Source organism: Macrotis lagotis, chromosome 3 (genome assembly GCF_037893015.1).
Source record: "Macrotis lagotis isolate mMagLag1 chromosome 3, bilby.v1.9.chrom.fasta, whole genome shotgun sequence".
NCBI classification, from domain to species: domain Eukaryota; kingdom Metazoa; phylum Chordata; class Mammalia; order Peramelemorphia; family Peramelidae; genus Macrotis; species Macrotis lagotis.
The window spans coordinates 167,017,234-167,029,467 of NC_133660.1; the positions used below are offsets into that span (position 1 = coordinate 167,017,234).

General features: G+C 35.7%; 1 protein-coding gene across 1 annotated transcript in view; it reads left to right on the forward strand.

Moving 5' to 3' along the window:
- The window catches only part of NFXL1 (nuclear transcription factor, X-box binding like 1), a 61,731-nt gene that overhangs the window by 27,549 nt on the left and 21,948 nt on the right, over positions 1-12,234 (forward strand).

Sequence of the window (12,234 nt, forward strand, 5' to 3'; positions counted from 1 at the left end):
GAGACTTAGCCCCAGGGGGAATGGACTGATGAAAATGGTTTGCTCTAGTGATCATGAAGGTCTCAGGTTTGAATTTTGACTGCCACTCTTAGCACATTTGTGATCTTAGACAAATTCCTTTTTTATAAAAGAAGTTGAATTCCTTTCCAGCTATAAATTAGGAATCCTTTGATCACATCCAAAAGTCAAATTGGTTGTTGCAGGAAACTAAGTTGGCTTCCTCCTTATTCTATATCCTCATATAAAGACTAGATTTCTGTCCTTTGTTTCTTAAAATGTTTCTTTCATGAAATTGTTAATTCTAGGTTTAGAATGGTAATATAACTTTAAAATGGTTACATATAAGATTTAATGTAGCTAGGTGATAGTTCTGTCCATTTTTTATATTCATCTCTCATTAAATTTCAAAGTAAAACTAGTTGTCTCTTGATATTCCTTCTTTTCCCCCATTCCTTTTCTACTACCTTTTTCACTTTGTTTAAGCCTTTATTCACCTGGCATCCTCTTTGAATCCTTAAGATCCTTGATATGACATTATAGCCATGATCCAAAATTGCTTTCTATCCCAAATGAAATTTTTATTTCTTGAGTGCAATGGATTTTAGCTATCTGCCATTTCTCTGAATTCTATATAATATGAGAATGAATGTTATTTTAAACCTTTCCAAAGTTAGTTTTTTAAAGATTTCCTTATCTGTATGATTCTCTAGTTAGTAGAATTTCAGCCAGTACAAATAAAGATATATTAAGGCACCTGTTTTGTTTTCCTGTAAACTATTACGATTTTATTTTTTAAATTTTTTTATTTCTTTTTAATTTTTTCCAATTATATGTAAAGATAGTTTTCAGCATTCATATTTTTTGTAAGATTTTTGAAATCCATATTTTTCTCCCCCCCATCCAAGATAGCAAATGATCTTATCTAGGTTATTACGTGTGCAGTCATGTTAAACATATTTCCATATTACTCATGTTGTGAAAGAAGAATCAGAGCAAAAAAAGGAAAAAACTGCTGGGGGGTGGGCAAGATGGCAGTGTGAAGGCAGGAATTCCTGGAAACTCATTCTCAAAAAACTCCAAAAGCCATCAAAATATGGCTCTAGCCAAAATTTAGAGGGGCAGAACCCACAGAAAGACTGTGTGCAGTCCCAGTCCAAAACAACTTAGAAATTCCACAGGAAAGGTCTGTCTTGGTGGGTCCAGGGGTTGGGAAGAGCCACAGCCGCAGCGCAGTGCAGCCGGGTGGGTGCCTGGGTTCATGGCAGAGGGGTTGGTTTCCAGACCTCTTGGCCCAGGGATCACCAGGCACAGCTGGAAGGGGTGGTGAGAGAACTCTGCCGTACCAGAGTGGAGCGCCAGCCTCAGAGCAGCCCTGAGGTGAGAACCTGCAGTGGGAATCAGCGGAGCCACCCAGCACTTCGAGAACTCTCAGCTCACAGATGCTGAAGAGGTTGGGGAAGACTGTAGAGGTCGCTCTGCTCTCCTGGAGCAGTACTCTGTTGTTTGCCCACACTCAGATCTAGGTTGCAGTTTGGGCCCCCAACAACACCACAGCCAAGCAGGGACCTTCCTCATAGTTTCGGGGCGGGGGGGGGGGGGGCCTCTGGTCATCCACATACCAAAGCACAGACAAGAGAGCAGTCAGAGCTTATCATAAGACTGTGGAGGAATTAAGGTCCTTGTGGATTGTCCCCCAAAACGCCCAAAGCCTTGGAAGTGTGGTAAATCAGTCATAGGCTGAGCAAACAACAGAAAAAGAAGAATCTGACCATAGACAGTTACTTTGGTCTCATGGAGGACCAAAATAAATAGTCAGAAGATGACAAAGTTGAAGCTTCCGTATTCCAAACCTCCAAGGGAAAATGGGCTCAGAGATAGAAAGTGGATAAGCTCAAAAAGGACTTTGAAAAGCAATTGGGGAGGTAGAGGAAAAATTGGGAGGAGAAATGAGAGCGATGCAGATAAATCATGAAAACCAAGTCAACAGCATGGTGAAAGAAATACAAAAAAATACTGAAGAAAATAAAATATTAAAAATCAGTTTAGGCCGAATGGAAAAAGCAACACAAAAAAATGAGCAGAAGAATGCCTTTAAAAGTAGAATTGTCCAACTGGAAAAGGAGATAAAAAAACTCTCTGAAGAAAATAACTCCTTCAAATGCAGAATGGAACTAAAGGAAACTGATGACTTTGCGAGAAATCAGGAAGAAATAAAACTATATCAGAATTGCCAAAAATTAGAAGAAAATGTGAAATATCTCATTGGAAAAACAACTGACCTTGAAAACAGATCCACAAGAAATAATTTAAAAATTATTGGGCTATCTGAAAGCCACGACCAGGAGAAGAGCCTAGACTTCATTTTTCAAGAAATAATACAGCAAAATTGCCCTGAGATACTAGAAGCAGAGGGTAAAATAGAAATTGAGGGAATTCACCAATCACCTCCTGAAAGAGATCCCCAAAGAAAAACTTCCAGGAATATTATATCCAAACTCCAAAACTCCCAAGTCAAAGAGAAAATTCTAAAAGCTACCAGAAACAAACAATTCAACTATTCCAGAAGGCAAAAGATCTTGGTTTACAACTGAGAATCAACTACGCAGCAAAACTGAACATCCTCTTTCAGGGGAAAAGATGGATTTTCAATGAAACAGGGGACTTTCAGAGCTGAACAGAAAGTTTGATCTACAAGTACAGGACTCTGGTAAACCATGGCGGGGGGTGGTGAAGGAGAAGGACTAACTATGAGGAACTTAATGATGTTGAACTGTGTGTATTTCTGCATGGGGAGAAGTTACTGATAACTCATTAACTTTGTTATTTCTAAGAGCAGTTAGAGGGAGCATATATAGACAAGGCACAAGAAGGAACTGAATATAATGGTATAATATAGTAAAAAGATGACATCAGTGGGTGATAAAGGAAAGTACTGGGGGGAAGAACAAGGAGAGGAAGAACAAGGAGAGGAAGAAGGGGCTAAAATATTTCACATAAGAGTCAAGAAAAAGCTTTTTCAGTGGAGTGGAAAGGGGGAAGGCCAGGGGGAATGAGTGAGCCTTCATTCTCATCAGAAATGACTCAGAGAGGAAATCTATCTTACCCTAGACGAAAAATGAGAGGAAAGGGATGGGATAAGGGGGAATGGGGGGAGGGAAGATTGGGGGAGAGGGTACTTAGATACAACAACTTTTGAACAGGGACAGGATGAAAGGAGAGAGAGAATGAAATAGATGAGAGTAGGGAGGAATAGTGGGAGGGAAATACAGCTAGTAATGGCAACTGTGAGAAAAATATTGAAGCAACTTCTCTGGTGGACTTAAGATAAAGAAGGCAACTCATCCTAGAGACAGCTGTTGGAATCTGAATACAGACTGAAGTATACTTTTTTTTTCTTTCTCACTATTCTTGAGGTTTCTCATTTTTCGGTGGGGGAGGGGATTTATGTTTACTCTCACAAGATTATTGTAATAATATAAAATAAAAATGTATGAATAAAGGGAAAAAACTAGGAGAAAGAAGATACTTTTTAAAAAATATAAATAGTATGCTTTCATCTACATTCAGACTCCATAGTTCTTTCTGTGGATGTGGATGGCATTTTTCATCACAAGTCTTTTGGAATTAGCATTGGTCACTGTATTTTTGAGATGAAATAAGTCAGTCATAGTTAATCACTACATAATGTTGCTGTTACTTTTAAAAATGTTCACCTGGTTCTGCTCATTTCACTCAGCATCACTTCACATTCATATAGCATAATTTGTCCAGTCATTCCCCAGTGGATGGGCAGTCCCTCAGTTTCCATTTCTTTGTCACTATAAAAAGAACTGATATAATTTTTGTACATGTGAGTCTTTTCCCCTTTTTTATGATCTCTTTGGGATAGAGATATAGTAGTGTTATTGCTATATCAAAGGGTGTGCACAGTTCTGTAACACTTTGGGCTTTATTCCAACTTGCTTTCCAGATTGGTTGTGAATTAATCCAAAACTCCACCAAGAGTTCTCTAATCAGTAATGATTTAGAGCTTTTTTTTCCCCACATAACTATAGATAGATTTAATTTCTTCCTCTGAAATCTGCCTGTTCATATCCTTTGACCATTATCAATTGTGAAGAGCCTTATAATCTTTTAAATTTGACTCAGTTCTCTATATTTTAGAAATAACTTTATTAGAGACACTGACAGTAGCAGTTGTTTCCCAGCTTTTTCCTTTCTTTCAATCTTGGTTGCATTGATTTTGTTTGTGCATGATATAATCAAAATTATCCAATTTGTATTTTATAATGTTCTCTATCTCTTGATTGGTGATAAATTATTCCTTTCTCCATAGATCTGACAGATAAATTATTCCTGTTTTCCTAATTGGCTTATGGTCTTATCATTTATGTCTAAATCGTATGCCCCCTTAGACATCTTAGTATAGGATGTGAAATGTTAGTCTATGCCTAGTTTCTGCCATATTGTTTTCTAGTTTTCCCAGTGGTTTATGTCATAACTCAGAAGCTGGAGCCTCTGAGTTTAGCAAATAGTATGTTACTATAGTCATTTACTACTGTTTCTTTTGTACCTAACTATTCTGTTGATCCACCACTCATTTCCTAACCAATACCAGTTTTTTTTTTGTTTTTTTTTTTTAGTTTTTTGCAAGGCAATGGGGGTTAAATGGCTTGCCCAAGGCCACACAGCTGGGTATTTATTAAGTGTCTGAGGCTGGATTTGAACTCAGGTACTCCTGACTCCAGGGCCAGTGCTCTACCCACTGTGCCACCTAGCTGCCCCACCAATAGCAGTTTTGATAACTGCTGCTTTATAATATAATTTTAGATCAGATGTGGCTCAGCTTTGCTTTTTTTCCCCTTGATATTCTTGACTTCTCAACCTCCCGATGAATTTTGTTACTATTTTTCCTAGCTCTATAAAATCATTTTTTGGTAATTTGATTGTTATGGCACTGAATAAGAATTTAGGTAGAATAGTAATTTTTATTAGCTTGGTCTACCCATGAACAATTGACATTATTCCAGTTGTTTAGATTTGACTAACTTAGAATTTTAAAAACTTTTCTTTTGAATCTTTAGGTATTCTACAGCTTAGAAGTTTTCCTCATTCACATCCTCCTAATCCATACTCAATCTAACCACTATAGAAATAATAACTTGAATTTTTCAAAAGAAATATAGGGAAACTTGGCCTTTGGGATTTGTGCAGTTCCCTTAGGGGTTTGTGGGGTAGTAAAATTTCATTTATAGACATCTCAGTTCACAATTTGTTACTTTGTTGTTTAGAGATATCTGAAGTATCAGTTGCAGAAAATATATCCTGCATTAAGAAAGATGAGAATTAAGAAATCAATGCTATATAAACTAAACTATTAAGTCCTTCAAGGTTGAACATCACTCCCATGTTGCTGTTAGGGTGTACAGTGTTTTTCTGGTTCTGCTCATCTCGATCAGCATCAGTTCATGCAAATCCCTCCATGTTTCCCTGAATTCCCATGCCTCCTGGTTTCTAATAGAACAATAGTGTTCCATGACATACTTATACCACAGTTTGCTAAGCCATTCCCCAATTGAAGGACATTTATTTGGTTTCCAATTCTTTGCCACCACAAACAGGGCTGCTATAAATATTTTTGTACAAGTAATGTTTTTACCCTTTTTCATCATCTCTTCAAGGTATAGACCCAGTAGTGGTATTGCTGGGTCAAAGGGCATGAACATTTTTGTTGCCCTTTGGGCATAGTTCCAAATTTCTCTCCAGAAATGTTGGATGAGTTCACAGCTCCACCAACAGTGTAATAGTGTCCCAGATTTCCCACAACCTTTCCAACAATGATCATTATCCTTCCTAATCATACTGGCCAATCTGAGAGGTGTGAAGCTTTAATTTGCATTTCTCTAGTAATTAATGATTTAGAGCATTTTTCCATATGGCTATGGATTGTTTTGATCTTCTCATCTGTAAATTGCCTTTGCATATCCTTTGACCATTTGTCAATTGGGGAATGGCTTTTTGTTTTAAAATTATGACTCAGTTCTCTGTCTATTTTAGAAATGAATCCTTTGTCAGAATCATTAGTTGTAAAGATTGTTTCCCAATTTACTACATTTCTTTTGATCTTGGTTACATTGGTTTTATCTGTGCAAAAGCTTTTTAATTTAATGTAATCGAAATCGTCTAATTGGTTTTTTGGTGATGTTCTCCATCTCTTCCTTAGTCATAAACTGCTCCCCTTTCCATAGATCTGACAGGTAGACTAGTCCTTGATCTTCTAATTTGCTTATAGTATTGTTTTTTTATGTCTATGTCCTGTAACCATTTGGATCTTATCTTGGTAAAGGGTGTTAGGTGTTGGTCTAATCTAAGTTTCTTCCATACCAACTTCCAATTATCCCAGCACTTTTTATAAAAGAGGGAGTTTTTATCCCAATGACTGGATTCTTTGGGTTTATCAAACAGCAGATTACTATAATCATCCCCTGCTTTTACACCTAGTCTATCCACCGGTCTGCCACTGTATTTCTTAGCCAATACCAAACAGTTTTGATGACTGATGCTTTATAATATAATTTTAGATCAGGTAGGGCTAAGCCACCTTCTTTTGCACTTTTTTTCATTAAGCTCCTGGCAGTTCTTGACTTTTTATTTCTCCATATGAATTTACTTAATTTGTAAGGTTTCTTACAGCTCTAAATCACTTGTTCATATGTCATGTCATATATATATAGATATAGATATAGATATATATAAAATCTTAAATGGACATATCAAAACCCAGGGGGTAGAGGGAAAAGTGTTTATATCCTCTTTTTCACTTTCCAAACAGCTTCCCATTTGAGTTTATAAGATCTGCTGAATACAATCCTCATGATTGTGTTTATTTATGGTTGAGGAGGGAAGATGGAATTCTTTTGTTCTTCCCAAAATATTTTAAAAATTACAGTAGGAAGATTTTTATCCAAAACTATCTAAGATATTATATATTGTACTAGAAGTGATAGACTAAAAATTAAAGGGCCTGGCTGGATTGTAGTCTTTCTTCTGCTACCTTAATATCTGTATGACCTTTAGCAGACCAGGTAAACTGACTCATTGTTACAGTTGGAACGAACTTGAGAGATCTTTTAGTCTAATTTCCTCGTATATTCGGTTAGACAATTAACTGTTGAGTATTGCAATCTCAAATCATTTACTTTTTTTTGTTGAGGAAACACTATAGATTAAAGATCTTAATTTAAAAACCAGAATAAATTTTTACTTTCTTGGAGACTATGGTTTTTCTTTTTTCTTTTTCTTTTTTTTCTTTTTTTTGCAAGGCAATGGAGTTAAGTGACTTGCCCATGGCCATACAGCTGGGTAATTATCAAGTGTCTGAGACTATATTTGAACTCATGTCCTCCTGATGGTGTTCTATCCATTGCTGCATCTTGCTGCCCCTACTATAGTTTTCTTAATTGAATGTAGGAAACTTCAGTTACCTTTATGAAAGCTTCTTCTTGATGTTTTTTGACCTTGCTTTTCTAAAAATCCAGAGCAGATGCTAGAAGTAGCTTCTATTTATTCCAGGAAGGATTTGTTTATTATTTTAATTTGTACTAAGTTATTTGGTACAAATTACATTAAATACTTTGTATTTTTTTGTCATTCTTCTGAAAATGATCACTTTATATATCTTGATACAATAGAGGATCATTTATACTGAAAACATCATATAAACTTTACCACTTTAAATAACCTGATATTTGGTTTTCCATCCAAAACACTCCAAGTCAGATTACCACACATAATCTTTTCTACCCACTGTTACAGCCCTTCTTTTTCTCTTTATTGCCAAGGTTCTGCTGCCTGGGGCCTAGTTCCCGGTTTTTACTCTGCTTTAGGCCAGTCAAACTGGGGTCTTCAGTGATTGGACTGTTAGAAGTGTGGGGAAGGGGGAAAAAAAAAGCAAACCCTTCATGCCCCATTTAGATAACTCCCTCTCTCCTGACTTTCCTTATCCATTCCCTCTAGAGATGAGTTCTGTTTTTTAATTTCAGAATTTTTGTAATAAGCTCAACAAAATCTAGATATTCCTATGTGAGATGTAGAGAAATATATTTTAGTATGTCTCATACTGAAAAACTCATTATTATTTATATTACGCTGTCTTGTGATATAGAGTCTTAAGAAAAAGAAAGACCAGGTATAGCTGGTCATTTAAAAAAAAATCCAAAAAAACCTATTTATCTTTTGCTTGTTTTCCATGATTATATTCAGTGCTTCAGAGATGCAGGGGTAGGGAGGGAGCTGTAGCAGGCAACAAACCTTTTTTAGCAATTACTGTGAGTCAGGTATTATCCTCAGCATTGGGGGATACAAATTAAGACTGTCTCTGTCCTCACAGAGCTTAAGATCTAATGGAGAAAGAAAGACCACATACAAAAAGGAACTGGACTAGGGAGTAGAAGGGAAGATTCCATGATGTAGAAGTCCAGGAAGTCAGAAAGAAGCAAAATAGAGAGGAGGATGAGGATGAAGGTTGGCCAGCTAAGATTCTGCAGTGGAGCTTCATGAGGAATTTACATCAGGAGAAATTTTCTAGGAGAAGCAGGCACTGAAGAAACTTCCTGGCTGAAATTAGTTTGTTTCATAGTGGTTCAAGAAAGGAAAGAAACTGAATGAAAGAATTGAAAAGAGAGGATTATGCTAACATGTTGTGGAAAGGGAGGAAGCACGTGTTAGTAGAGAACTTCACTAGGATTTAGACTAGCAGGAAGTTCCATTCTCATAGATCTCCTTATTCCCAAAGATGACATTCTTGGCACTGGGTACCACAGTCAGGGAATGACCTGAAGTGGGCTTCTGATCCTATTGCTCCTGGTATTGTAGTAATATCCCAACTTGGAATATTGTTTTAAAATAGTAGCTGAATTTCTTCATAATACTCTTTCAACAATGCTGTATTTCAGTTACATTGCTGGTAAAATCCACCATTATAGGATGAACTGGAAACTACTCATAGAATCAGAAAATTTCATTTGGGAAAGGATTTCAATGATCGTCTTATGTTATGCATTCATTCAAAAAGAATTTGATACCTGAAAAAATTTTATTCAGACTTTTCCTTGAAGACGTCCAGTGGTAGGGGTCCCTTTACCAGTTATCAAGGCAGCCCATTTTACTTATTAGTGGATAGTTTTAATTGTTAGGAAGATTCTCCTGATGAATGAATTTACTTCTTTGTGACTTCAACCTAACTCTGTCCCCCAGGGTCATACAGTTTAAATATCCTTCTAGGTGAAAACCTTGCATATACTTGAAGACAGCTATCTTATTCTGAATCTTTTTTTCCAGGCAAACTTTTCAAATGTTGCTTTCATTCTCATATAGCTAGAACTTTAGACCTTTTATCATCCTGGTTACTTTTCTGGTCACTTTCCAGCCTACTAATCTCCATAAAATGTGGTTCCCAGAACTGACTTCAATATTCTAGATACTCTGACACATGGTACATTGGTATTGTTCTCCCTTTCTACCTTTAGTGATTTGTGCTTAAGTTTCTACTTGCTTCTGATAATCTGGCAAAAAAGTAATAATTGCTAGATTCCTTAAGGTTTGACAACCTGTAGCTTTGCTTATAACAAAAAATTAAAAAATTAATAGTTAGATTTGTAATCTGAATGAATTTTCAATATAGAAAACATGATACTTGTAATCTGAATAAACTTTTAGCATAGAAAACATGGTACTTGAAAAACAAGGTAAGTTATATAAAATAATTTTCAAGTTCCAAATTAACAATTCTTTAGCAGGTTCTGATGTAAAGAAAAATAATCTTATATTTCTATTTCACTTTTCCTGTCCTCTGCTGTCCATATCATCCTCTGATGAAAGGAAACAGAAAAACAACTTAGAGTAATAGAATTGGAATAGAACTTAAAAATCACCTAGTCCAGGCATCTAATAAAACAGATGAAGAAATTCAGGTCAATAGAAGTGAAATAAATTACTCAGAGTTAGAGATTTATGCAGCTAGAACCCAAATCTCTAACTGTCAGTTCAGTATTGCTTCTTCTACACCAATCAAAGATGATTAGTTATGACAGACAAGTAAAAATAGTTAAGTGACTTTGCTAATCTATTTATACTTGCAGAGAACTTTAGTCTTTCTTTGTTCTTGAGGTCAGATATTTATAGTGGATACATTTAAACTTGCATTCTTTACCATTTATTCTTTGAATGGACAATCAAAGACTGGTTCTATAACTGACCTTTTTTCTTTTTTTTTTTTTTTTGGCAAGGCAATGGGTTAAGTGGCTTGCCCAAGACCACACAGCTAGGTAATTATTAAGTGTCTAAGGCTGAATTTGAACTCAGGTACTCCTGACTCCAGGCTCAGTGTTCTATCCATTGCACCACCTAGCTGCTCCTTGGCCTCTGCTTCTTGCTTTATATGTACCAAGAAGCTATAAGTGACTTTTAAAAATATGTGGAATATTTCTAAAATTAATAGCCCATAGCAAACTATAGAAAGGTTGACTATTTTGTTACTGAGTTTTCATTTTCTCTGATAATTGTGATTGTATCATTCATTTTTTGTTTTGCTTTTATGATCTGGTAATTATAAAAATTCTTATTGTATGAAATCATATAATAGGGACTTAAAGGAAAAAAAATGTAGGATCCCAAACTTAAATTTATTGTATTAAACTTCTGTGGTAGTTTAGGACTTTTTTGTTTTGTTTTGTTTTACTGATATTTTGCAAATCTTTTAGGCTAATATTACTGTTATTGGCAGCATCAATTCTTGTGGTTTATTTCTATTTATAAATTTTTCAGAAAAGTATATTTTTGGTGCACATAGATCCTTTGCCATAAAAAGCTCTTTCATTTTAATTTTCAGAAAAGGATATTTTTGGTGCATATAGATCCTTTAAATACTTTAATAGAATATATTGACAATTTGCAGTAAAAAACTTTCATTTTAATTATCATCTTCATGCAAATTATTAATTTTATATATTTAGCCTTAGTCACATGAGTTCTATTTGTTCATCTTTGATTGACTATAACAAACTGTCTTATTAAAGGCACCTCAAACTCAGCATCTCCAAAACTAAACTTGTTACCACTTCCTTAAACCATATCTCCCTTTTTTTACTTTCTTATTTCTAGCATGGGGACCAGAAACGTTTTTTCTCCTTTAAAAAATTTTTATTTTCCAATTACATGCAAAGATAGTTTTCAACATCATCCTTTTGTAAGTTTTTGAATTCCACCTTTTTCTATTACCTTCCTCCCCTCCTTTCACCACTTCCATGGCAGTAAACAATCTGATACAGGTTGTACATGTAGTCTTGTTTAGCATATTTTCATATTAGTCATGTTGTGATAGAGGAATTAGAACTAAGTTGGGGGGGCATGAGAAAGAAAGAAAAAACACAAGTTTTAAAAAGAAAACAGCATGCTTTGCTCAGCATTTAGAATACATAGTTTTTTCCTCTGGATGTGACTGGCATTGTGTATAGCAGGTCTCCTAGGATTATTCTAGAACTCTGAACTGCTGTGAGGAGCTGTATCCTTCATAGTTGATCTCTACAAGTGTAACTGTTAATGTGTACCGTGTTCTCCTGGGAAACAATATCTTTTTAGTTACCCGTGTTTCTAATATTGGTGCTATCTTTGATTGCTCCCTCTCACCAGCTCCAAATTGGGTGACAAACCTCCGCAACATCTTTTATTACCCTAGTTCAATCCCTCATCACTTCTCACCTGGATTATTTCAATAGCCTTGTAATTGTTCTTTCTCTCTCAGGGCTCTTCTCACTCTAATCCATGTTTCACATGGTCACATTTTTCCTAAAGTGCAGATCTGATGATGTTCCCTCCAATGAATTCTTATTTTCTTTAGGATGAAGTACAAGTTCCTCTGTTTGGCTCTTAAAACCCTCCAAAATGTGACCCACATCTACTTTTTTAGCCTTATCTTGTTTTTCCTCAGCCAGGAGAGTTGGGCTCCTATCTTTTTCTGGCATGCATTCCTTTTTCACCCCTATCTTTTAGATCACTCATTGCTTTCAAATCTGGTTTCTATCTCTGCCCTAGCTTACTTTATTATGTAGATACTCATTTACTAGTCATTTACACTGGTAGATTGTGAGCTCCTTGAACCTACAGAACTCTGATTTTTGTCTTTGTGTCTGTCCCCAGGAAATAGTGTTTGCCCAATTTCTAGCATATAGTTGGCAC